The sequence below is a fragment of the Pseudophryne corroboree genome, chromosome 4 (genome assembly GCF_028390025.1).
Source record: "Pseudophryne corroboree isolate aPseCor3 chromosome 4, aPseCor3.hap2, whole genome shotgun sequence".
In the NCBI taxonomy this organism is placed as follows: Eukaryota; Metazoa; Chordata; class Amphibia; order Anura; family Myobatrachidae; genus Pseudophryne; species Pseudophryne corroboree.
This window is the reverse complement of record NC_086447.1, coordinates 505,223,781-505,248,694: the sequence shown is the minus strand read 5'-3', so window position 1 is coordinate 505,248,694 and position 24,914 is coordinate 505,223,781. Positions and strand designations below refer to the sequence as shown.

At 42.5% G+C, this 24,914-nt stretch overlaps 1 protein-coding gene across 5 annotated transcripts in view; it reads left to right on the top strand.

Annotated features, from left to right (window-relative positions):
- The window catches only part of LOC134909856 (amine sulfotransferase-like), a 455,842-nt gene that overhangs the window by 27,051 nt on the left and 403,877 nt on the right, over positions 1-24,914 (top strand). For 4 of the 5 annotated variants that reach the window (XM_063917179.1, XM_063917178.1, XM_063917181.1 and 1 more), the window contains one exon: positions 9,859-9,958. The gene's annotated coding sequence lies outside the window, so the exon portion shown is untranslated. Of the gene's footprint in view, positions 1-9,858; positions 9,959-13,923; positions 13,946-24,914 lie in introns of those variants that run through there. The other variant, XM_063917180.1, reaches the window with a different exon arrangement.

The following is a 24,914-nucleotide window of genomic DNA, read 5'->3' as shown; positions in this document are numbered from 1 at the left end:
GAGGTTAGCAGGAACTTGGGTACAAGAGGAAGAAGGGATTTAGTTGTCAGTGGACTGCTTCCGCTGTCACCCAAAGTTTTTGAACTTGTCAATGACTTCTGATGAATGCGCTCCAGGTGATGTATAAGGGAGGATGTTCCTAGGTGGTTAACGTCCTTATCCCTTCTTATTACAGCTTGACAAAGGCAACACACGGCTTGACACCTGTTGTCTGCATTTCTGTTGAAATATTCCACACCGAAGAGGTGATTTTTATTGTATTTTGACCAGGCATGTCAATTGCCTTATTCATCCCACGGACAACAGGTGTCTCCCCGGGTGCCTGACTTAAACAAACCACCTCTGCATCAGAATCCTCCTTGTCAATTTCCTCCTCAGCGCCAGCAACACCCATATCCTCATCCTGGTGTACTTCAACAGTGACATCTTCAATTTGAATATCAGGAACTGTACTGTGGGTGCTCCTTCCAGCACTTGCAGGGGGTGTGCAAATGGTGGAAGGAGCCACCTCTTCCCGTCCAGTGTTGGGAAGGCCAGGCATCGCAACCGTCACAACTGGACTCTCCTTGGGGATTTGTGATTTAGAAGAATGCACAGTTCTTTGCTGTGCTTTTGCCAGCTTAACTCTTTTCATTTTTCTAGCGGGAGTATGAGTGCTTCCATCCTCATGTGAAGCTGACCCACTAGTCATGAGGAATGTAGGAGAGGGCCTTAGCCATTCGTTGCCACTCCGTGTTTTTTTGATTTTACATGCTCTCTACTATGACATTGGGCATCGGACTTGGCAGACGACGTTGATGGCATTTCATCGTCTCTGCCATGACTAGTGGCAGCAGCTTCAGCACTAGGTGGAAGTGCATCTTGATCTTTCCCTATTTTACCCTCCACATTTTTGTTCTCCATTTTTTAATGTGTGGAATTATATGCCAGTAATATATCTGGAATTAGATGGCATTAATGTCTGGAATTAGATACCACTAGATAGATACCAGATACCACTGTGACTGGAATGATGATGACCTATGCACAGTGACAGGATACTACCACAGCACCCTACAGCCGCAAGATGCAGCACAAGACACTGGACTTTTAGTCACCACAATGCAGCACTGATACTGAGCACATATATTGAGCACTGATGAGGATACTAGAACTGACACCAGGCAGTGAGAACAGCACTGGACTACTGTACTACTATATACTGGTCACCACAATGGAGCACTGATACTGAGCACAGAAATTGAGCACTGTTCAGGATACTAGAACTGACACTGGGCAGCGAGAACAGCACGGGACTACTGTACTGTACTACTATATACTGGTCACCGCAATGCAGCAATGATAATAATGAGCACAGATATTGAGCACTGTTCAGGATACTAGAACTGACACGGAGCAGCAAAATACAGCAATGGACTACTGTACTGTACTACTATATACTGGTCACCACAATGCAGCACTGATACTGAGCACAGATATTGAGCACTGATGAGGATACTACAACTGACACCATGCAGCGAGAACAGCACTGGACTTATTTACTGTACTACTATATACTGGTCACCACAATGCGGTCCTGATACTGAGCACAGATATTGAGCACTGTTCAGGATACTAGAACTGACACTGAGCAGCGAGAACAGCACTGGACTACTGCACTGTACTACTATATACTGGTCACCACAATGCAGCAATGATACTGAGCACAGATATTGAGCACTGTTCAGGACACTAGAACTGACACGGAGCAGCAAGATACAGCAATGGACTTCTGTACTGTACTACTATATACTGGTCACCACAATGTAGCAATGATACTGAGCACAGATATTGAGCACTGTTCAGGATACTAGAACTGACATGGAGCAGCAAGATACAGCAATAAACTAATGTACTATACTACAATATACTGGTCACCACAATGCAGCACTGATACTGATCAAAGATATTGAGCACTGATGAGGATACTAGAACTGACACCAGGTAGCGAGAACAGCACTGGACTACTGTATTGTACTACTATATACTGGTCACCACAATGCAGCACTGATACTGAGCACAGATATTGAGCACTGTTCAGGATACTAGAAATGACACTGGGCAGCGAGAACAGCACTGTACTACTGTACTGTACTACTATATACTGGTCTCCACAATGCAGCAATGACACTGAGCACATATATTGAGCACTGTTCAGGATACTAGAACTGTCACGGAGCAGCAAGATACAGCAATGGACTACTTAATGGTCACCACAATGCAGCACTGATACTGTGCACAGATATTGAGCACTGTTCAGGATACTAGAACTGACACGGAGCAGCAAAATACAGCAATGGACTACTGTACTGTACTACAATATACTGGTCACCACAATGCAGCACTGATACTGAGCACAGATATTGAGCTGATATTTAGCTGATATTGTGCTATTCAGGCAGAGAATGCAGCCACGTCCTCTCTGCTCAATCTACAATGCACGAGTGAAAATAGCGGCGACTCGCGGCTCTTTATATGGAATCCGAATCTCGCGAGAATCCGACAGCGGGATGATGACGTTTTGCCTCATTCGGGTTTTGCGAGTAAGGCGGGAAGAACCGAGGCTGCCTCGGACCCGTGTAAATCACGTGAAGTTCGGGGGGGGGGGGGGGTTCGGATCTCGATGAACCGAGCTCGCTCATCTCTAATCATAATCAGTACTGCCATACTTCACTGGCTACTGGGTAGGGGTGTGGCCATGCAATAGTTGACCCAATTTAAATTTTGCCACACAGCAGTGCAACCTTATTCACTTTGCATCACAAAGTGGTGTCAATAATTCACATTAATCCACACCATATTGCTCCTTACTCACATTGCACCACACAGTAGTGCCTTCTCTGGTGGGGGTATACCTTTAGGGAAGTAGTACATGATCCATCTATGCTGCAAACTCTGTTTCAATCAGGAAGGACACTTGAACAAGCTGCTATGATTTTCTTGAATTTTTGTTAATTATTTTTTGTTGTCATTAGTAGATTTTTCTACAAATAACTTTCTACATAGACTTCCTGTTAGTTTTTTTTACTGTGAATACTTGTCGAGTGTGGCCAAGTCATTTTGTTATGCTTGGTATGTTTTTTATTTAAACAGTTTTCTGTTTTTGTTTAAACAAAAAAAAAGTTTGATTTTCCATGAAAAATAATTTGTTCACTGGATTAGGGAAATTGCTGATCTGACTGTGACAAAACATATTCTATATGATCAGTTTAATTTCTCTTACTAAAGCTATTATGGTTATAACAATTTTAATGGTGTATGGTGCACCTGCACCCTTTGTTCCTATGTTGTAGTATTACAGTACTTAGTCCCAGCAAGGTAGCACATCCCATTATAATAAGCTAGGGTGTGCAGTCCAGGCCCGGTTTCCATATAGTCTATATTATGTGTGTGTATACACACCTGAGGGATTGGGACAGCCCTCGTCTCTGGATTAGCACCCCACCCACTGCCTCTCAGGCTTTTAAACTGGGAACCAGCACATTCTGACTGCACAAAAGACATAGGTATGATCCTTTTAATTATATACAAAGTCAGTTTGGGGGTGAGCTTTTGGGGCGTGGGGCTCCCTGTATTGCTCTGGCTGGGCCACCTTGGGGCATCACCACCTTACATTTACTTTTACACTTACATCACACTGTGTTTGTTTTATATTTATGTAGCTTTTTTCACATATATTTTTTACACTTATAACACTGCTCAGCTAAACCTCACATTCTAACACTGACACCTTACTGCTGTCCTCTTCTTTTCTTTTACATTCAGCAGCCTCTTTCATTTGCTTAACACTGATCTTTCATTCCTATCCTTTTTCTGTGTGATGCCCTGGGGTGGTTTGGCTGGGGTGGTCTGGGGTTGCTCTGCGTCCCGGAGGGGAACACCTATAGTGTTAGGGACCTGTCCGATGAGGTCACCGTGAAGCAGGTGGGCAGGCTCATATACTGGCCAATATATGCCAAGAACCTCAAATATTATATTATGGTTATAATAATTTTAATGGTGTATGGTGCACCTGCACCCTTTGTTCCTATGTTGTAGTATTACAGTACTTAGTCCCAGCAAGGTAGCACATCCCATTATAATAAACTAGGGTGTGCAGTCCAGGCCCCGTTTCCATATAGTCTATATTATGTGTGTGTATACACACCTGAGGGATTGGGACAACCTTCATCTCTGAATTAGCACCCCACCCACTGCCTCTCAGGCTTTTAAACAGGGAAACAGCACATTCTGACTGCACAAAAGACATAGGTATGATCCTTTTAATTATATACAAAGTCAGTTTGGGGGTGAGCTTTTGGGGCGTGGGGCTCCCTGTATTGCTCTGGCTGGGACACCTTGGGGCATCACCACCTTACATTTACTTTTACACTTATATCACACTGTGTTTGTTTTATATTTATGTAGCTTTTTTCACATATATTTTTTACACTTATAACACTGCTAAGCTAAACCTCACATTCTGACACTCTGACACCTTACTGCTGTCCTCTTCTTTTCTTTTACATTCAGCAGCCTCTTTCATTTGCTTAACACTGATCTTTCACTCCTATCCTTTTTCTGTGTGATGCCCTGGGGTGGTTTGGCTGGGGTGGTCTGCGTCCCGGAGGGGAACCCCTATAGTGTTAGGGACCTGTCCGATGAGGTTACCGTGAAGCAGGTGGGCAGGCTCATATACTGGCCAATATATGCCAAGAACCTCAAATATTATATTATGGTTATAATAATTTTAATGGTGCATGGTGCACCTGCACCCTTTGTTCCTATGTAGTAGTATTAAAGCTACAGTGAGCAGGGCAGGGGCATAACTAGAATGTCATGGACCCCATAGCAAGATCTTGAAAGGGCCCCCCCACTGTTGTCACTACAATGCCACTTAGAAAAGCAGGAGAGAGAATGAGGGGAGTGAGAGAGAGACAAAAAGGTTGTCAGGGAGATGGTGAAAAAGAGAGAGGAGCGAGAAAGAAAGGGAGGGAGAGGGTTTCATGTAAAAAGAGTAAATTAAAGAAAGGGAGGAGCGAGAGAGAGGGTGTCAGGGAGAAAGAGAGAGATAGCAATGGGAGGGGATAAAGAGAGAGTGGGCATCAAGAAGAGAGAGAGGGGGAGGAGAAAGAGAGAGGGTGTAAGGGAGAGGGAGAGAGGGGTGTCAGAGAGAGAGAGAGAGAGAGAGAGAGAGAGAGATAGTGTCAGGGAGAGAGTGTCACAGAGAGAGAGATAGCGTCAAAGATAGAGAGAGAGCATAAGGAAAAGAGAGACTGTCAGGGAGACTGAAAGAGACAATGTCATGGGAAGAGAGAGAGGAAGAAACAGTGTCAAAGAGAGAGGAAGAGATAGTGTCGGAGAGAGGGAGAGACAGTGTCAGGGAAAGAGGGAGAGAGACAGTGTCAAGGAGAGAGTGTCAGGGGGAGAGAGGGAGAGAGAGTTTCAGGGAGAGAGACAGTGTCAAGGAGGGAGGATGAGAGAGACAGTGTCAAGGAAAGAGGGTGAGAGAGAAACAGTGTCAGGGGAAAGAGAGAGAGAGAAAGTCAGGTTGAGAGAAAGAGAGAAGGACAGTATAAAGGATAGAGTATGTCAGGGGGAAGAGAGGGAAAGAGAGACAGTATCTGGGAAAGACAGTGTCAGGGGGAGAGAAGGAGAATCAGTGTCGAGAGAGAGAATGTCAAGGATAGAGGCAGAGATAGAGACAGGAAGAGAGTGAGGAATAGAGAGAACGTGTCAGGGAGAGAGAGAGTGGAAGAGAGAGGCAGTGTCAGTGTCAGGAAGATAGTGAGGGAGATAGTGATAGTGGGCCTAATTCAGACCTGATCGTAGCAGCAAATTTGTTAGCAGATGGGCAAAACCATGTGCACTGTAGGGGGGCAGATATAACATGTGCAGACACAGCAAGATTTGGGGGGTTATAGTGTTTCTGTGCAGAGTAAATACTGGCTGCTTTATTTTACACTGCAATTTAGATTCCAGTTTTAACACAACCCACCCAAATCCAACTCTCTCTGCACATGTTATATCTCCCCCCCCCCTCCTCCTGCAGTGCACATGGCTTTGCCCATCTGCTAACAAATTTTCTGATATGATCAGGTCTGAATTAGGCCCAGTGTCAGGGAGAGAGAGAAAAAGAGAGATGAGCAACAAAGAGAGGGGAAGGAGGGGGAACAAGCAAATAGATACTACTGTACCTCAATGCAGCAGTGAGCCCAGGTGTCTGATGGAGGCGTGCACTTCATGGCATTAGGCCCCGACGCCTAAACACCCTCGAATCGCGGCACCTCACTGCTCTGATGCTGGGAGCTATCCAATCTGTCCCATTGATTGCTGCCGTGTGGGGTGGGGGAAGCTGCTATATCCTGCTGCATCCTACATCCTGGTAGGTCGAGGTCGGGGGCATACTATTAGCGGTATCTGAGGGAGAGGTGGACTTTGGAGGCAGCCCGTGACTGGGTGTAGGGGAAGCTGTGGGGTCAATTAAGAAACCGATATTGATACCCAAATAAAAGTGCCACATTATCATAACCTAATATTGTCACCTTACTTTCTTCATCTATATTACATTCTGAACACCTCAAAACTACATGCTACCCCCTTAGAGGGTCCATTGGAGGTGATCACCTTGTTCTAATCTTTACTAAGCAACTTTATCCTTGTAAATTTATGTTTGAAACCTTACTGTCTTTTTAATAATTGATTAAAAAGTAATTTTAAAATCTTTTTCTGAGTTGGTTATCATACATAACTACCCTGATGTTTTGCAGTGTCATGGGAGTATTGTGGGCATGTATCATAAGCTTTCTGTAATTCCAAGTCATGCACTAGAGGATGAGAAGCCTGGTTCTGACAGATCTCTTGCCCCTAGCCTGGGTCTGGTACAAGTGCTCTTGTGCCGTGTGACATAAACTCAGTGGGTGGTATGGGCTCTCCACTTGCAGACACACAAACTCCTGCATTAGTCCTACAGATCATCGCATTAACATGTCATAGCACATCAGGCTTCCGTGGATGTCTGCTGGTCGCTTGTTTTTTGTACTATTACTTAAAGATCAAGTTTAAATAACCTTAAGTGAGACGCCATATCCTGAACTTTCCTGACCTCTCATCTTTATTCCTTGCCTAAAGATCCTACCATTCCACTAAATAAGATTGTGGCAACACTTTCCCAGGATTTTTCCAGTCACATAAAAGCATAATGCTCCACCTGAGTGCAGGAATTCCCAACAATTTTCAAATACTTGAAAGAGCAGTATGGTGGCCATTTATGAGACATGACATCCAAGAGTTTGTCAAGTGCCATGAGGTATGAGTCTGCAATGCATCCATTAAGACACTTACTTTTGGACTATTAGTGCCACTTGTGGGGGGCAAAATTCTTAATTCTAAGAAGATCCATAACCGCGTCGCTACTTAGTCCATTGGAAGGGCTATGACCCAAAAGGAACGTCCTGGGCTCCAGACAAAGAACTTAATGCAGAAAGACTGAAAGCTGTGCTTAAATTAATATTTGTTTGGGAGTCCTTCAACATCCTACTCAGAGGGGGAGCAATGTTATGCCAGGACAGAGATGCTGTGCAGTGTTAGCATGTAAGGAGGCTGCACTAACAGCAGCTACTTCTGGCTGTGCTGTTAGCAGCTTCACAAAAGATAGGCTGTGCTAATAGCAGTATTACTGCAGATAGACACATCACAGAATGCCTACTCCTCATTAGCCACTTAGGGGGACATTTACTAAGCAGTGATAAGAGCAGAGAAGTGAGCCAGTGGAGAAGTGGCCCATGGCAACCAATCAGAACTGACATAACATCTATAATTTGCATGCTATAAAATGATACAGAGCTGCTGATTGGTTGATGGTGCCACTTTTTTAATAGCTCACTTCTCCGCTCTTTTCACTGCTTAGTAAATGTCCCCCTTAGTCCTATATACACTACCTGAGCCTGCATTCTGGGCGCATCCTTGTTCCTGTGAGCATGATTAGCTCTATGTGAAAGGTGGGTGTTATAGTTGTAGTGCTCTTGAATGTGCTCTGAAGCCTTATTACACAGAAGTAACAACTTGTCAGCCATCAGCTGTCTAGCAGAAAAGACCCTCGTAAGTGTGTGAGTTAATTTTCAAGTTCACAACATAAATTCAATTTGATGGAGAACTATAGCAAACTGCTCAGGGGATCTCCATATGCACACAGACTTTGTCTTTGAAATATATTCAGTCACATATTAAAATCCTTCTAATGAAAATGTGTCGACATTTAAATGGGATTAAGATTGTTCTGCCATGAGGACAACAACAATATCGACAGTCATAATGTTGATACCACAATGTTGACAATAATGATGTTGACATTGTTGATATGTCGACACAGAACATGTCCACATCTGCTAAAAGTGTCAACATTTTCACAATGTCAACATCTGCAATTTCAACATGTGAAATGTTGACATTCTACAGAATGCTGACATTAGGGGAACGCTGCGAGAGTGGTGGGTTAGGGTTAGGAAAAGTGAGTGGAGGTTTAGGGTTAATTTTAGTGACTTGGTTTAACATTATTCACCACCGGGAGCACTGGAAGACCATCACCAGCTTATGTCTGAATGTCCTCCTACCACCAAGTTATCCTCCTGTAGATGGCCCTCATTCCGAGTTGTTCGCTCGTTGCCAATTTTCACAATGGAGCGATTAGGGCTAAAATGCGCATGCGCATGGTACGCAGCGCGCATGCGCTAAGTATTTTAGCTCAAAACTTAGCACATTTACTCACGACCGAACGACGTTTTCTCATCGCTGGAGTGTTTCTCATCGCTGGAGTGATCGTAGTGTGATTGACAGGAAGAGGGTGTTTCTGGGCAGAAACTGTCCGTTTTCAGGGAGTGTGCGGAAAAACGCAGGCGTGCCTGGTGTCTGAGTAATGTATGACTCAGCATCATCAGTAGTGAAGTACACTTAGCCCTGGGAGATGTGCAGTGTGGAAACACACCAGAGACATCCACAGATGCACCAGCACCAGAGTCACACTGTTTTCCATGGTATAGGTGCAGCAGTCTCTTACTGCATTGATATTATTTATAATTTAAGTATCATATCAAGAGACATTTCCCTTTAGTAGGTATAAGGGTGTTTTTTTATCTGAATCTATTGTTATATTAATTTATAAAATGTGTGTATAAAGAACTTTGTGTCATTCAGTCAATGCCAGATCATTGGGGGTCATTCCGAGTTGTTCGCTCGCAAGCTGCTTTTAGCAGCTTTGCACACGCTAAGCCGCCGCCTACTGGGAGTGAATCTTAGCTTATCAAAATTGCGAACAAAAGATTAGCAGAATTGCGAATAGACACTTCTTAGCAGTTTCTGAGTAGCTCCAGACTTACTCGGCATCTGCGATCAGTTCAGTCAGTTTCGTTCCTGGTTTGACGTCACAAACACACCCAGCGTTCGCCCAGACACTCCTCCGTTTCTCCAGCCACTCCCGCGTTTTTCCCAGAAACTGTATCGTTTTTTCAAACACACCCATAAAACGGCCAGTTTCCGCCCAGAAACACCCACTTCCTGTCAATCACATTACGAACACCAGAACGAAGAAAAAACCTCGTAATGCCGTGAGTAAAATACCTAACTGCATAGCAAATTTACTTGGCGCAGTCGCACTGCGGACATTGCGCATGCGCATTAGCGACTAATCGCTCCGTTGCGAGAAAAAAATAACGAGCGAACAACTCGGAATGACCCCCATTGTGCCTAGTATTAATGATCCTGTCCTAGTCTGAACTCTTGATGCTGCCAACAGCTTGTTTTTTGGCCTCTGCTTGTTATTAATACCATCTGTTATTTCAACAGAAAATATTCTACACAGCATTCAGTCTTCAGAGTCCATAGGAATCGCAGATCTTTCATTGCATCCTACAAGACAAGAGATTGTTACACTCTGTTCTGTACAGTAAGTACAATGATTGTTACTGTTTTCTACAGGAGCAGATACTACTGGTGCTCTATGTGTGATCCAATGGTAGCTCGGATATTGAATGAATGCTTCACATGTAATAAATGATTATGATACGGAGGCTAAAATTGTAAATGACACTGTTTGTTCCATGGCCTGGTAGGCATTGTTATGGTTCTATATATAGTCCATATTCTTCCATATTCAGTAAATTGCCAATGTTGCACCTGTAAAAGGATCAGATACATTGTAAGACCATCATCGTCATCATCATCATCATCATTAAGCTCTATTTTTTGTACTAATACTATGTAAACCAAATAATATCTACAGTAGTTTATAATTGTTGGAATTTAAGGGGTGACAGATCAATAGAGCCATATTTGTTGTATGAGCTGTGACTCATGTTCAAACACATGGTGTACACTCTGTAGTATATAGGGATATTAATGAAAGAGATCTTAATTCTGGTCACCAACCCAAAATCAAATAGCTCACAATTATTTTAGTTTGAACTTATTTTCATTTTCTTTGTGTAATAACTAATAGTGTTCCCAAGACCAGTTACGGCGTTAGACAGCTACAAGTAGAATCAGTAATACGAGAACAGAGCCAGATTAACAAACACATACTTGGCTACATCACAACATTAAAAGAAATAAAATAGGAAAGAAAGACTCGTTGTTGGGACACTCTTAATATAGTAATGAAAAAGATTTTAAAATTAGTTTTTAATCAATTATTAAAAAGACAGTAAGGTTACAAACATAAATTTACAAGGATAAAGTTGCTCAGTAAAGATTAGAACAAGGTGAGCACCTCCAATGGACCCTCTAGGGGGGTAGCATGTAGTTTTGAGGTGTTCAGAATGTAATATTGATGAAGAAAGTTAGGTCACAATATTAGGTTACAATATTGTGGCACTTTGATTTGAGTATCAATATTGGTTTCTTAATTGTGCCAATAGATAATCACTCCTGGTTGTAAACAAAGACTTAATGTTCTGTCAAGAGAAATGGCTTGATTGTCTGCATGGGGGACGGGATAGATACCTATTGATGGAATAATAGATAATAAGTGTGTGGTCTGTAAATAGAGAAGGTAAGGTAAAATGTGCAGGGCTACCTTCTAGGGGAGAGAATAAAGTAAAAGCTCAGATTGAGGGTTTCTCCACTACTTCTGCTTTCTGTGTCAAAATTACTGCACCTGGTATTCCTAGGTGGTCTCCCATCCAACTACTGACCAGGAATTTAATTGCTTAGCTGCCAAAATCAGATGAGATAGGGCATAGCCAGTAAAGTATGGCAGTACTGATTATAATGTCATCCAGGGTGCCAGTTACTAATCCCTGCAATGCAAATGTAACAGGGATTCTTAGCACACAATACCTGGAAAGCAGAAGTACACCCCACTGCTCATCAGTTGTTATCCACACTCTCTCATCTGTGACATCATAATCAGTACTGCCATACTTCACTGGCTGCTGGGTAGGGGTGTGGCCATGCAATAGTTGACCCAATTTAAACTATGCCACAGAGCAGTGCAACCTTATTCACTTTGCATCACAAAGTGGTGTCAATAATTCACATTAATCCACACAATATTGCTCCTTATTCACATTACACCACACAGTAGTGCCTTCTCTGGTGGGGGTACACCTTTTGGGGAGCAGTGCATGATCCATCTATGCTGCAAACTCTGTTTCAATCAGGAAGGACACTTGAACAAGCTGCTTTGATTGTCTTGAATTTTTCTTAGTCATTAGTAGATTTTTCTACAAATAACTTTCTACATAGACTTCCTGTTAGTTTTTTCACTGTGGATACTTGACAAGTGTGGCTAAGTTTTTTTATTATGCTTGATATGTTTTTTATTTAAACAGTTTCTGTTTTTGTTTAAAAAAACAAAACAGTTTCGTTTTCCATAAAAAATAATTTGTTCACTGGATTATGGAAATTGCCGGTCTGACTGTGACAAAACATCTTCTATATGATCAGTTTAATTTCTCTTACTAAAGATACAGTGAGCAGGGCAGGGGCATAACTAGAATGTCATGGGCCCCATAGCAAGATCTTGAAAGAGCCCCCACTGTTGTCACTATAATGCCACTTAGAGAAGCAGGAGAGAGAGTGAGGGGAGTGAGAGAGAGACAAAAAAGGTTGTCAGGAAGATGGTGAAAGAGAGAGAGAGGAGCGAGAAAGAAAAGAAGAGAGAGGGTTTCATGTAAAAAGAGGAAATTAAAGAAAGGGAGGAGCAAGAGACAGGATGTCAGGGAGAAAGAGAGATAGCAACGGGAAGGGATAGAGAGAGAGTGGGGATCAGGAAGAGAGAGAGAGAGGGTGTGAGGGAGAGGGAGAGAGGGGTGTCAGAGAGAGAGAGAGAGAGATACAGTGTCAGGGAGAGAGTGTCACAGAGAGAGAGATAGCGTCAAAAAGAGAGAGAGCATCCGGAAAAGAGAGACTGTCAGGGAGACTGAAAGAGACAATGTCATGGGAAGAGAGAGAGGAAGAAACAGTGTCAAAGAGAGGAAAAGATAGTGTCAGAGAGAGAGCATCATGGAGAGAGGGAGAGACAATGTCAGGGAAAGAGGGAGAGAGACAGTGTCAAGGAGAGAGTGTCAGGGGGAGAGAGGGAGAGAGAGTTTCAGGGAGAGAGACAGTGTCAAGGAGGGAGGACGAGAGAGACTGTCAAGGAAGGAGGGGAGAGAAAGAAACAGTGTCAGGGGAAAGAGAGAGAGAAAGACAGGTTGAGAGAAAGAGAGAGGAACAGTATAAAGGAAAGAGTGTGTCAGGGGGAAGAGAGAGACAGTGTCAGGGAAAGACAGTGTCAGGGGGAGAGAAGGAGAAACAGTGTCAAGAGAGAGAATGTCAAGGATAGAGGCAGAGATAGAGACAGTGTCAGGAAGAGAGTGAGGAAGAGAGAGAACGTGTCAGGGAGAGAGAGTGGAAGAGAGAGGCAGTGTCAGTGTCAGGAAGAGAGTGAGGGAGATAGTGACAGTGGGCCTAATTCAGACCTGATCGTAGCAGCAAATTTGTTACCAGATGGGCAAAACCATGTGCACTGTAGGGGGGGGCGCAGATATAACATGTGCAGAGAGAGCAAGATTTGGGGGGGGGTTTAGTGTTTCTGTGCAGAGTAAATACTGGCTGCTTTATTTTTACACTGCAATTTAGATATCAGTTTGAACACACCCCACCCAAATCCAACTCTCTCTGCACATGTTATATCTGCCCCCCCCTGCAGTGCACATGTTTTTAACCATCTGCTAATAAATTTGCTGCTATGATCAGGTCTGAATTAGGCCCAGTGTCAGGGAGAGATAGAGAAAGAGAGATAAGCAACAGAGAGAGGTTAAGGGGGGGGGGGGGGGAGGGGGAACAGGCCAATAGATACTACTGTACCTCAGTGCAGCAGTGAGCCCAGGTGTCTGATGGGGGCAGGCACTTCACGGCATTAGGCCCCGATGCCTAAACACCCTCAAATTACGGCACCTCACTGCTCTGATGCTGGGAGCTATCCAATCTGTCCCATTGTTTGCTGCCGTTTGGGGTGGGAGAAGCAGCTGCTACATCCTGCTACATCCTACGTCGTGGGGGGGGGGGCATACTCTTAGCGGTATCCGAGGCAGAGGTGGACTTTGGAGGCAGCCCGTGCCTGGGTGTAGGGGAAGCTGTGGGGTCAATTAAGAAATCGTTATTGATACCCAAATCAAAGTGCCACATTATCATAACCTAATATTGTCACCTTACTTTCTTCATCAATGTTACATTCTGAACACCTCAAAACTACATGCTACCCCCTTAGAGGGTCCATTGGAGGTGCTCACCTTGTTCTAATCTTTACTGAGCAACTTTATCCTTGTAAATTTATGTTTGTATCCTTACTGTCTTTTTAATAATTGATTAAAAAGTAATTTTAAAATCTGCTTGTTATTAATACCATCTGTTATTTCAACAGAAAATATGTTACACTCTGTTCTGTACAGTAAGTACAGGTTGAGTATCCCTTATCCAAAATGCTTGGGACCAGAGGTATTTTGGATATCGGATTTTTCCGTATTTTGGAATAATTGCATACCATAATGAGATATCATGGTGGTGGGACCTAAATCTAAGCACAGAATGCATTTATGTTACATATACACCTTATACACACAGCCTGAAGGTAATTTTAGCCAATATTTTTTATAACTTTGTGCATTAAACAAAGTGTGTCTACAGTCACACTATTCATTTATGTTTCAAATACACCTTATATACACAGCCTGAAGGTCATTTAATACAATATTTTTAATAACTGTGTGTATTAAACAAAGTTTGTGTACATTGAGCAATCAAAAAACAAAAGTTTCACTATATCACTCTCACTCAAAAAAGTCCGTATTTCGGAATATTCCGTATTTCGGATATTTGGATATGGGATACTCAACCTGTACAATGATTGTTACTGTTTTCTACATGAGCAGATACCACTGGTGCTATATGTGTGAGCCAATGGTAGCTCGGATATTGAATGAATGCTTCACATGTAATAAATGATTATGATACGGAGGCTAAAATTGTTAATGACACTGTTTGTTCCATGGCCCGGTAGGCATTGTTATGGTTCTATGGGGGTAATTCCAAGTTGATCGCAGCAGGAAATTTTTTAGCAGTTGGGCAAAACCATGTGCACTGCAGGTGTGGCAGATATAACATTTGCAGAGAGAGTTAGATTTGGGTGGGTTATTTTATTTCTGTGCAGGGTAAATACTGGCTGCTTTATTTTTACACTGCAAATTAGATTGCAGATTGAACACACCACACCCAAATCTAACTCTTTCTGCACATGTTATATCTGCCTCCCCTGCAGTGCACATGGTTTTGCCCAATTGCTAACAGAATTGTTATGGTTCTATATGTAGTCCATATTCTTCCATATTCAGTAAATTGCCAATGTTGCACCTGTAAAAGGATCAGATACATTGTAAGACCACCATCATCATCATCATCATCATCATCATCAAGCTCTATTTTTTGAATAAGAAAGAGGTCACGCTATAGAGCCAATTAATTGTTCCACACCATTCTCAATTGTAAATATTTATTTAAAACATATAACCATATAAAAACATATATATATTTTATTTTTGTGATATTAAGATCTGGTGTGGTCACAACACCCTCAACTACATAACAATTATAAAAAGATGGTTCTCATTCATAAAAATAAGTGTGCTGAATAGTAAATGTCCAGACTGGCAAAAAATTATGCCACAAGTTCAGTCCGTAATAGGATCCTCCGTATTAATTTGCACCCAATGATAGAGTCCAGAGGACACTGATATTTTTGTCCAAGGACTGTGCACCACAAATGTAAAGAATCACAGGTACCTCTGCTCACTCTGTCCCTTGTGCTTATAATACGGGACCTGTTTGCCAGTTTGAGGAGCTTTAAGTGTAGCCCGAGCGTCCCCGGGATTGCACGGTGTAATAAACAACTGTTACCTGTGGATTGTAGTGGTGTGGTGCAATGAGTTGGCGGCTTCTGTCCGTATGGCAGGATGAATCACACTGATGGGAGGTTTCCGTACGGGCAGCCCGACAGTTCCAATGAGCGGGCTAACACTGTTGCTAAAGCCCGCTCGAGCGGTCAGCCGCACAGCCGCTCCGGCTTCCAGAAAACACTGTTCTCTCCGGCACTGAGTGATGGTAACTTCCACGGTTTGCTGGTAACAGGTGCCGGGTGTTCTGGAGATGCCGGGCGAAGGTCTGAACTATTCAGCAATCAGGGAGTCCTAGACGCGTTTCGTAACATCCAGTTACTTCTTCCATAGGCGGTACTCCCAATTGTTCACAGAGGGTCCTTTTATATGCTGATTTTCTTCTTGTGAAGATAGCACACCTGTTTCAATTCAGGGAAGGTTCTCCTAATTATCTATCAGCCACTGCAGATATTCACGAACAGGCTCTTTCTATCTAACACATTGCACAGTAGATTATACCTGATCACAAGAGCGACATTTAACAAAATTAATCAATAAGGATATTTACATACCTATATTTTGTCAGAAATACATCTGTATTAGAATGTTAACTTTAGGAAAAGGCTGAGTTCACGTGTTAAAACTAAAATATACCTGATGCGATGGATCAAAATAAATATATATATAGAAATACATTTATTCATACACACATATGCATATATCCACATGTATACAATTATATAATCTGCATACATATACGTACACATACGAGTGCCCAAGAACAGGCACACAAAAACATATTAAACGGCCCTAGTTGGTACTATAATAACTTAAAATATATGAACCACAAACAAATTATGTATGTATTTATTTTCCTAATAAATCCAATCTCTGAAATATAAACATAAAACACAGAGATAATCTTCATATTTATTTTTTATTTTTATAGGACAAAATACCCGAAAAAATTGATTGTATCTAGCCCTAAGAATATTTAGGTACTCACAATAAATTTAATATAGCCTGTTTTAAGTTGTAATTAATATCGCTATCCAACCATCCCTACTTTGGAACAGAACAACCAAATAAGGAATTATCCAATATTACTCAGATGGTATCCTATCTACTAATCGAACAAGGTAATAATAAGCTCACCTTAGATGGATTACTTCATATGAACACACAAGAGGCAAGAAATTAAGAGGATAGAGAGTAATTTCAAATTAATTAACATAATAAACCAGAAAATTATGCAGGGTTGGGACCAATTCTAAGAACGTTAGAAACAATTCTATAGTGTCCTCCCCAGTGTTCTTATAAGGTTATGGGTCTATTTCAATATACTCATTGAGTCCTTCTGGTACAAGGGTCCCTAGTGTAAGAATCCAATAATTTTCACGTGTGCATAGTTTTCTATATCTGTCCCCCCCCCCCCCCCCCTCTCGGTTGGTTTAACCCATTCTATCCCTGTTAAAACTAGGCTTTTTGGATTCCCTTCATGTTGTTCCACAAAATGTTTGGAGATTCCATTCACACATCTTCCTCTTAGGATGTTTCTCCTGTGTTTCAAAAACCGTGCCTTTAAACACCTTGTAGTTCTACCGACATAAACAAGGTCACAACTACATTGTAAGATATAAATAACAAATGTAGTGTTACAATTTATATGTGTTTTGATCTCAAACTGTTCCTCTGTGTTACATGAACTAAAGAATTTTGTTTTATTATTTATAAATGAACAGGTAATGCATGATCTTGAGCCACATTTGAAACATCCCTTGACTTTAGATGGTAACCAATTGGAGGAGGGTTCAGCTACAGATGGTCCAATTGATGGGTCATTCTTAGACCTTCTATCATCAAAAAAACTTGGCGTAAGCCAATGTTTCAAGTTTTCTGATTTCTTAAAGACCACCTTTGGATTCCTGGGTAGACAACTATTCAGAAGGGGATTTGTCTGTAGTATTGGGAATTATTTTTAATAATATTTTTAATTTGTTTTGAAGACTGGTTAAATTTAGACACGAATAACAATGTGTCTTTCTGTATATCATTGGGTTTCTTCTCTTTATATACAAGATCTTCCCTTTCCAAGTTCTTAGTTTCAATGTAGGCAGAGGTAAGTATATCACTAGGATAACCCTTATTTTTAAAGGCTGTTATTAGCTCTTCTGCCTGTCTCTCAAAGGTTTCTAAGTGAGTACAATTTCTTCGGATACGTCTCAGTTGTCCTCTGGGAATATTCTCAACCCATGGTCTGTAATGAGAACTATTAAAATGTAGGAAACTAAAGTTATCCACCTCTTTCCTATATGTTTGTGTAACAATCTCATTTTCCTCAATTGAGAAGGAAATATCTAGGAAGGAAACAGATCTCTTTTCCATATTACAAGAAAAAAATAAATTAAATGAATTATTATTCATATGTGTAGTGAAGTGAGAAAGGAAAGAATCATCCCCTACACCATCAAAAATAAAAAACAAATCATCTATATAATGGCCATAGTAGACAAGGTTCGCGCCCAAGTTCCGCCCCCATATGTGCTCATCCTCGAACGAGCCCATATATATGTTGGCGAAACTGGGCGCAAACCTCGTCCCCATGGCCGTCCCAAGTGTCTGTAAATAATAATCGTGATTAAACAAAAAATAATTGTGTGATAAAATAAAAGTGATCGAATCAATAATAAAACTGCGCAGGTTTTCTGGTAAAGTACCAACATTCTCCAGGCTTCTCTCCACTGCTTGTACCCCTTTATCATGGGGAATGTTGGAGTAAAGAGCCTGGACATCACAAGTAACGAAATAATATGTCTCCTTCCACCTAATCTCAGCAATTTGGCTTAGAAAAGTGGTGGTATCCTTAATGTGGGAACGTTGAGAAGCTGCGCAGGGTTGCAAAAAGAAATCCACAAAGTGAGAAAGATTGGCTGTGAGGGACCCAATACCAGAAATGATAGGTCTCCCAGGGGGTGCAGTGAGTGATTTATGGATTTTGGGAAGGTGATAGTAAGTGGGGGTGATGGGGTGTGTGGGTAAAAGATATCCATATTCCTCTCTAGAAATAATTCCCTCTGCCAATGCCCTTTCCATAAGGGTTTTTAACTGTTGTGTATATAGCACTGTAGGATTAAATGCCAATTTACAGTATACCTTCCCATCTCTTAATTGATGATATGCCTCCTTTAAATAATCCTCCGGGGACGCTCGGGCTACACTTAAAGCTCCTCAAACTGGCAAACAGGTCCCGTATTATAAGCACAAGGGACAGAGTGAGCAGAGGTACCTGTGATTCTTTACATTTGTGGTGCACAGTCCTTGGACAAAAATATCAGTGTCCTCTGGACTCTATCATTGGGTGCAAATTAATACGGAGGATCCTATTACGGACTGAACTTGTGGCATAATTTTTTGCCAGTCTGGACATTTACTATTCAGCACACTTATTTTTATGAATGAGAACCATCTTTTTATAATTGTTATGTAGTTGAGGGTGTTGTGACCACACCAGATCTTAATATCACAAAAATAAAATATATATATGTTTTTATATGGTTATATGTTTTAAATAAATATTTACAATATAGAATGGTGTGGAACAATTAATTGGCTCTATAGCGCGACCTCTTTCTTATTCAATTGTATATGCTATATTGAAGCCATTAGAGACAGGCTTCTGAGGTCTGACGAAATAGAACCATTTATTTATGATCACAAGGTGACAGATTCCACGCAATATCAATCATTTAATATTGATTGCGCCATCAGGTATTTATTCTTTTTAAGCTCTATTTTTTGTACTAATACTATGTAAACCAAATAATATCTACAATAGTTTATAATTGTTGCAATTTAAGGGGTGACAGATCAATAGGTCCATATTTGTTGTATGAGCTGTGACTCATGTTCAAACACATGGTGTACACTCTGTAGTATATAGGGATATTAATGACAGAGATCTTAATTCTAGTCACCAACCCAAAATCAAAGAGCTCACAATTATTTTAGTTTGAACTTATTTTCATTTTCTTTGTGTAATAACTAATAGTGTTCCCAAGACCAGTTACGGCGTTAGACAGCTACAAGTAGAATCAGTAATACGAGAACAGAGCCAGATTAACAAATACATACTTAGCTACATCACAACATTAAAAGAAAAAAAAGAGGAAAGAAAGACTCGTTGTTGGGACACTCTTAATACAGTAATGAAACAGATTTTAAAATTACTTTTTAATCAATTACTGAAAAGACAGTAAGGTTATAAACATAAATTTACAAGGATAAAGTTGCTCAGTAAAGATTAGAACAAGGTGAGCACCTCCAATTGACCCTCTAAGGGAGTAGCATGTAGTTTTGAGGTGTTCAGAATGTAATATAGATGAAAACAGTAAGGTGACAATATTAGGTTATTATAATGTGGCACTTTGATTTGGGTATCAATTTCGGTTTCTTAATTGTGCCAATAGATAATCACTCCTGGTTGTAAACAAAGACTGAAGGGGGGTACTCACGGAGCGATCGCTGCTTAAAATCAAAGCAATCTGACTAGATTGCTTAGATTTTAAGCACAGATCACTCGTATGTACCCCCCACAGCGATAGCGATGCGCGGCCCCGCGTATCGCTATCGCCGGTGCTAGATTAAGCCTGCATGCAGGCCAATCTACCACGTCACTTATTTCACCCGCTGGGTGAAATGAGCGCCCCTCTGTCCTCACCCGCAATGTGTGCTGAGCGGCGGGAGAGATGTGTGCTGAGCGTTTTGCTAAGCACACATCTCTCCCATGTATATGGGACTTTAATGTTCTGTCAAGAGAAATGGCTTGATTGTCTGCATGGGGGACGGGATAGATACCTATTGATGGAATAGTAGGTAATAAGTGTGTGGTCTGTAAATAGAGAACGTAAGGTAAAATGTGCAGGGCTACCTTCTAGTGGAGAGGATAAAGTAAAAGCTCAGGTTGAGGGTTTCTCCACTACTTCTGCTTTCTGTGTCAAAATGATATAATTACTGCACCTGGTATTCCTAGGTGGTCTCCCATCCAAGTACTGACCAGGAATTTCACTGCTCAGCTTTCAAAATCAGATGAGATAGGGCATAGCCAGTAAAGTATGGCAGTACTGATTATAATGTCATCCAGGGTGCCAGTTACTAATCCCTGCAAAGCAAATGTAACAGGGATTCTTAGCACACAATACATGGAAAGCAGAAGTACACCCCACTGCTCATCAGTTGTTACCCACACTCTCTCTTCTGTGACATCATAATAATTAGAGATGTGCAGCGGGCATTTTTCGGGTTTTGTGTTTTGGTTTTGGATTCGGTTCCGCAGTCATGTTTTGGATTCGGATGCATTTTGGCAAAACCTCCCTTAAGAATTTTTGTCGGATTCGGGTGTGTTTTAGATTCGGGTGTTTTTATTTTCAAAAACCCCTCAACAACAGCTTAAATCATAGAATTTGGGGGTAATTTTGATCCTATAGTATTATTAAGCTCAATAACCATAATTTCCACTCATTTCCAGTCTATTCTGAACACCTCACAGCTCACAATATTATTTTTAGTAGAGATGAGCGGATTCGGTTTTACTCGGTTTTACTCGGTTCTCAAAACCGAATCTTATTGGCTATCCAAAACACGTGACAACCGTGAGCCAATAAGATTCGGTTTTGAGAACCGAGTAAAACCGAGTAAAACCGAATCCGCTCATCTCTAATTTTTAGTCCTAAAATTTGCACCGAGGTCGCTGGATGACTAAGCTAAGCGACCCAAGTGGCCGACACAAACACCTGCTCATCTAGGAGTGGCACTGCAGAGTCAGACAGGATGGCACTTTTAAAAATAGTCCCCAAACAGCACATGATGCAAAGGATAAATTAAAAAAAAGAGGTGCAAGATGGAATTTTCCTTGGGCCCTCCTACCCACTTTATGTTGTATAAACAGGACATGCACACTTTAACAAACCCATCATTTCAGCGACAGGGTCTGCCACACGACTGTGGCTGAAATGACTGGTTGGTTTGGGCCCTCACCAAAAAAGAAGCAATCAATCTCTCCTTGCACAAACTGGCTCTACAGAGGCAAGATGTCCACCTCATCATCATCGTCCGATTCCTCACCCCTTTCACTGTGTACATCCCCCTCCTCACAGAGTATTAATTCGTCCCCACTGCAATCCACCATCACAGGTCCCTGTGTACTTTCTGGAGTCAATTGCTGGTGAATGTCTCCACGGAGGAATTTATTATAATTAATTTTGATAAACATCATCTTCTCCACATTTTCTGGAAGTAACCTCCTCTGCCGATCGCTGACAAGGTTACCGGCTGCACTAAACACTCTTTCAGAGTACACACTGGAGGGGGGCAACTTAGGTAAAATAAAGCCAGTTTGTTCAAGAGCCTCCAAATTGCCTCTTTTTCCTGCCAGTATACGTATGGACTGTCTGACGTGCCTACTTGGATGCTGTCACTCATATAATCCTCCACCATTCTTTCAATGGTGACAGAATCATATGCAGTGACAGTAGACGACATGTCAGTAATCGTTGGCAGGTCCTTCAGTCCGGACCAGATGTCAGCTATCACTCCTGACTGCCCTGCATCACCACCAGCGGGTGGTTTTGGAAATGTTATCCTTTTCCTGGCAGCTCCAGTGGTGGTAGAAAATGAAGGAGGATCTGTTGGCGGGTCACGTTCCACTTGACTTGACAATTGTCTCACCAGCAGGTCTTTGAACATCTGCAGACTTGTGTCTGCCAGAAAGAGAGATACAACGTAGGCTTTAAACCTAGGATTGAGCACAGTGGCCAAAATGTAGTGCTCTAATTTCAACAGATTGACCACCCGTGAATCCTGGTTAAGCAAATGAAGGGCTCCATCCACAAGTCCCACATGCCTAGCAGAATCGCTCCGGTTTAGCTCCTCCTTCAATCTATCCAGCTGCTTCTGCAAAAGCCTGTTGAGGGGAATGACCTGACTCAGGCTGGCAGTGTCTGAACTGACTTCACGTGTGGCAAGTTCAAAGGGTTGCAGAACCTTGCACAACGTTGAAATCATTCTCCACTGCGCTTGAGTCAGGTGCATTCCCCCTCCTTTGCCTATATCGTAGGCAGATGTATAGGCTTGAATGGCCTTTTGCTGCTCCTCCATCCTCTGAAGCATATAGAGGGTTGAATTCCACCTCATTACCACCTCTTGCTTCAGCTGATGGCAGGGCATGTTCAGGAGTGTTTGCTGGTGCTCCAGTCTTCGGCATGCGGTGGCTGAATGCCGAAAGTGGCCCGCAATTCTCTGGGCCACCGACAGCATCTCTTGCACGCCCCTGTCGTTTTTAAAAAAATTCTGCACCACCAAATTCAATGTATGTGCAAAACATGGGACGTGCTTGAATTTGCCCACATGTAATGCACGCACAATGGGGGTCATTCCGAGTTGTTCGCTCGTTTTTGTCGCAACGGAGCGAATAGTCGCTAATGCACATGCGCAATGTCCGCAGTGCGACTGCGCCAAGTAAATTTGCTATGCAGTTAGTTTTTTTACTCAAGGCATTACAAGGTTTTTTCTTCGTTCTGGTGATAGTAATGTGATTGACAGGAAGTGGGTGTTTCTGGGTGGAAACTGGCCGTTTTATGGGTGTGTGTGAAAAAACGCTACCGTTTCTGGGAAAAACGCGGGAGTGGCAGGAGAAACGGAGGAGTGTCTGGGCGAACACTGGGTGTGTTTGTGACGTCAAACCAGGAACGACAAGCACTGAACTGATCGCAGATGCCGAGTAAGTCTGGAGCTAAGAAGTGTCTATTCGCAATTCTGCTAATCTTTCGTTCGCAATTTTGATAAGCTAAGATTCACTCCCAGTAGGCGGCGGCTTAGCATGTGCAAAGCTGCTAAAAGCAGCTTGCGAGCGAACAACTCGGAATGACCCCCCATATTGGTGGCGTTATCCGATGTCACAAATCCCCTGGAGAGTCCAATTGGGGTAAGCCAATCTGCGATGATGTTCCTCAGTTTCCATAAGAGGTTGTCAGCTGTGTGCCTCTTATGGAAAGCGGTGATACAAAGCGTAGCCTGCCTAGGAACGAGTTGGCATTTGTGAGATGCTGCTACTGGTGCCGCCGCTGCTGTTGTTGCTGCGGGAGGCAATACATCTACCCAGTGGGCTGTTACAGTCATATAGTCCATAGTCTGCCCAGCTCCACTTGTCCACATGTCCGTGGTTAAGTGAACATTGGGTACAACTGCATTTTTTAGGACACTGGTGACTCTTTTTCTGACGTCTGTGTACATTCTCGGTATCGCCTGCCTAGAGGAGTGGAACCTAGATGGTATTTGGTACCGGGGACACACTACCTCAAGCAATTCTCTAAGTCCCTGTGAACTAATGGCGGATACCGGATGCACGTCTAACACCAACATAGTTGTCAGGGCCTGAGTTATCCGCTTTTCAACAGGATGACTGCTGTGATATTTCATCTTCCTCGCAAAGGACTGTTGGACAGTCAATTGCTTACTGGAAGTAGTACAAGTGGTCTTCCGACTTCCCCTCTGGGATGACGATCGACTCCCAGCAGCGCCAGCAACAGTAGGCGTTACACTCAAGGATCCATCAGAGGAATTCCAGTTAGGAGAGGACTCGTCAGACTTGGTGTTCCTGTTTAAGGAGGAAATTGACATTGATGGAGTTGGTGGTGAGCTTGGGTACAAGAGGAAGAAGGGATTTAGTTGTCAGTGGACTGCTTCCGCTGTCACCCAAAGTTTTTGAACTTGTCAATGACTTCTGATGAATGCGCTCCAGGTGATGTATAAGGGAGGATGTTCCTAGGTGGTTAACGTCCTTACCCCTTCTTATTACAGCTTGACAAAGGCAACACGGCTTGACACCAGTTGTCAGCATTTCTGTTGAAATATTCCACCACGAAGAGGTGATTTTTATTGTATTTTGACCAGGCATGTCAATTGCCTTATTCATCCCACGGACAACAGGTGTCTCCCCGGGTGCCTGACTTAAACAAACCAACTCTGCATCAGAATCCTCCTTGTCAATTTCCTCCTCAGTGCCAGCAACACCCATATCCTCATCCTGGTGTACTTCAACAGTGACATCTTCAATTTGAATATCAGGAACTGTACTGTGGGTGCTCCTTCCAGCACTTGCAAGGGGTGTGCAAATGGTGGAAGGAGCCACCTCTTCCCGTCCAGTGTTGGGAAGGCCAGGCATCGCAACCGTCACAACTGGACTCTCCTTGGGGATTTGTGATTTAGAAGAATGCACAGTTCTTTGCTGTGCTTTTGCCAGCTTAACTCTTTTCATTTTTCTAGCGGGAGTATGAGTGCTTCCATCCTCATGTGAAGCTGACCCACTAGTCATGAGGAACATAGGAGATGGCCTTAGCCGTTCCTTGCCACTCTGTGTTTTTTTTATTTTACATGCTCTCTACTATGACATTGGGCATCGGACTTGGCAGACGACGTTGATGGCATTTCATCGTC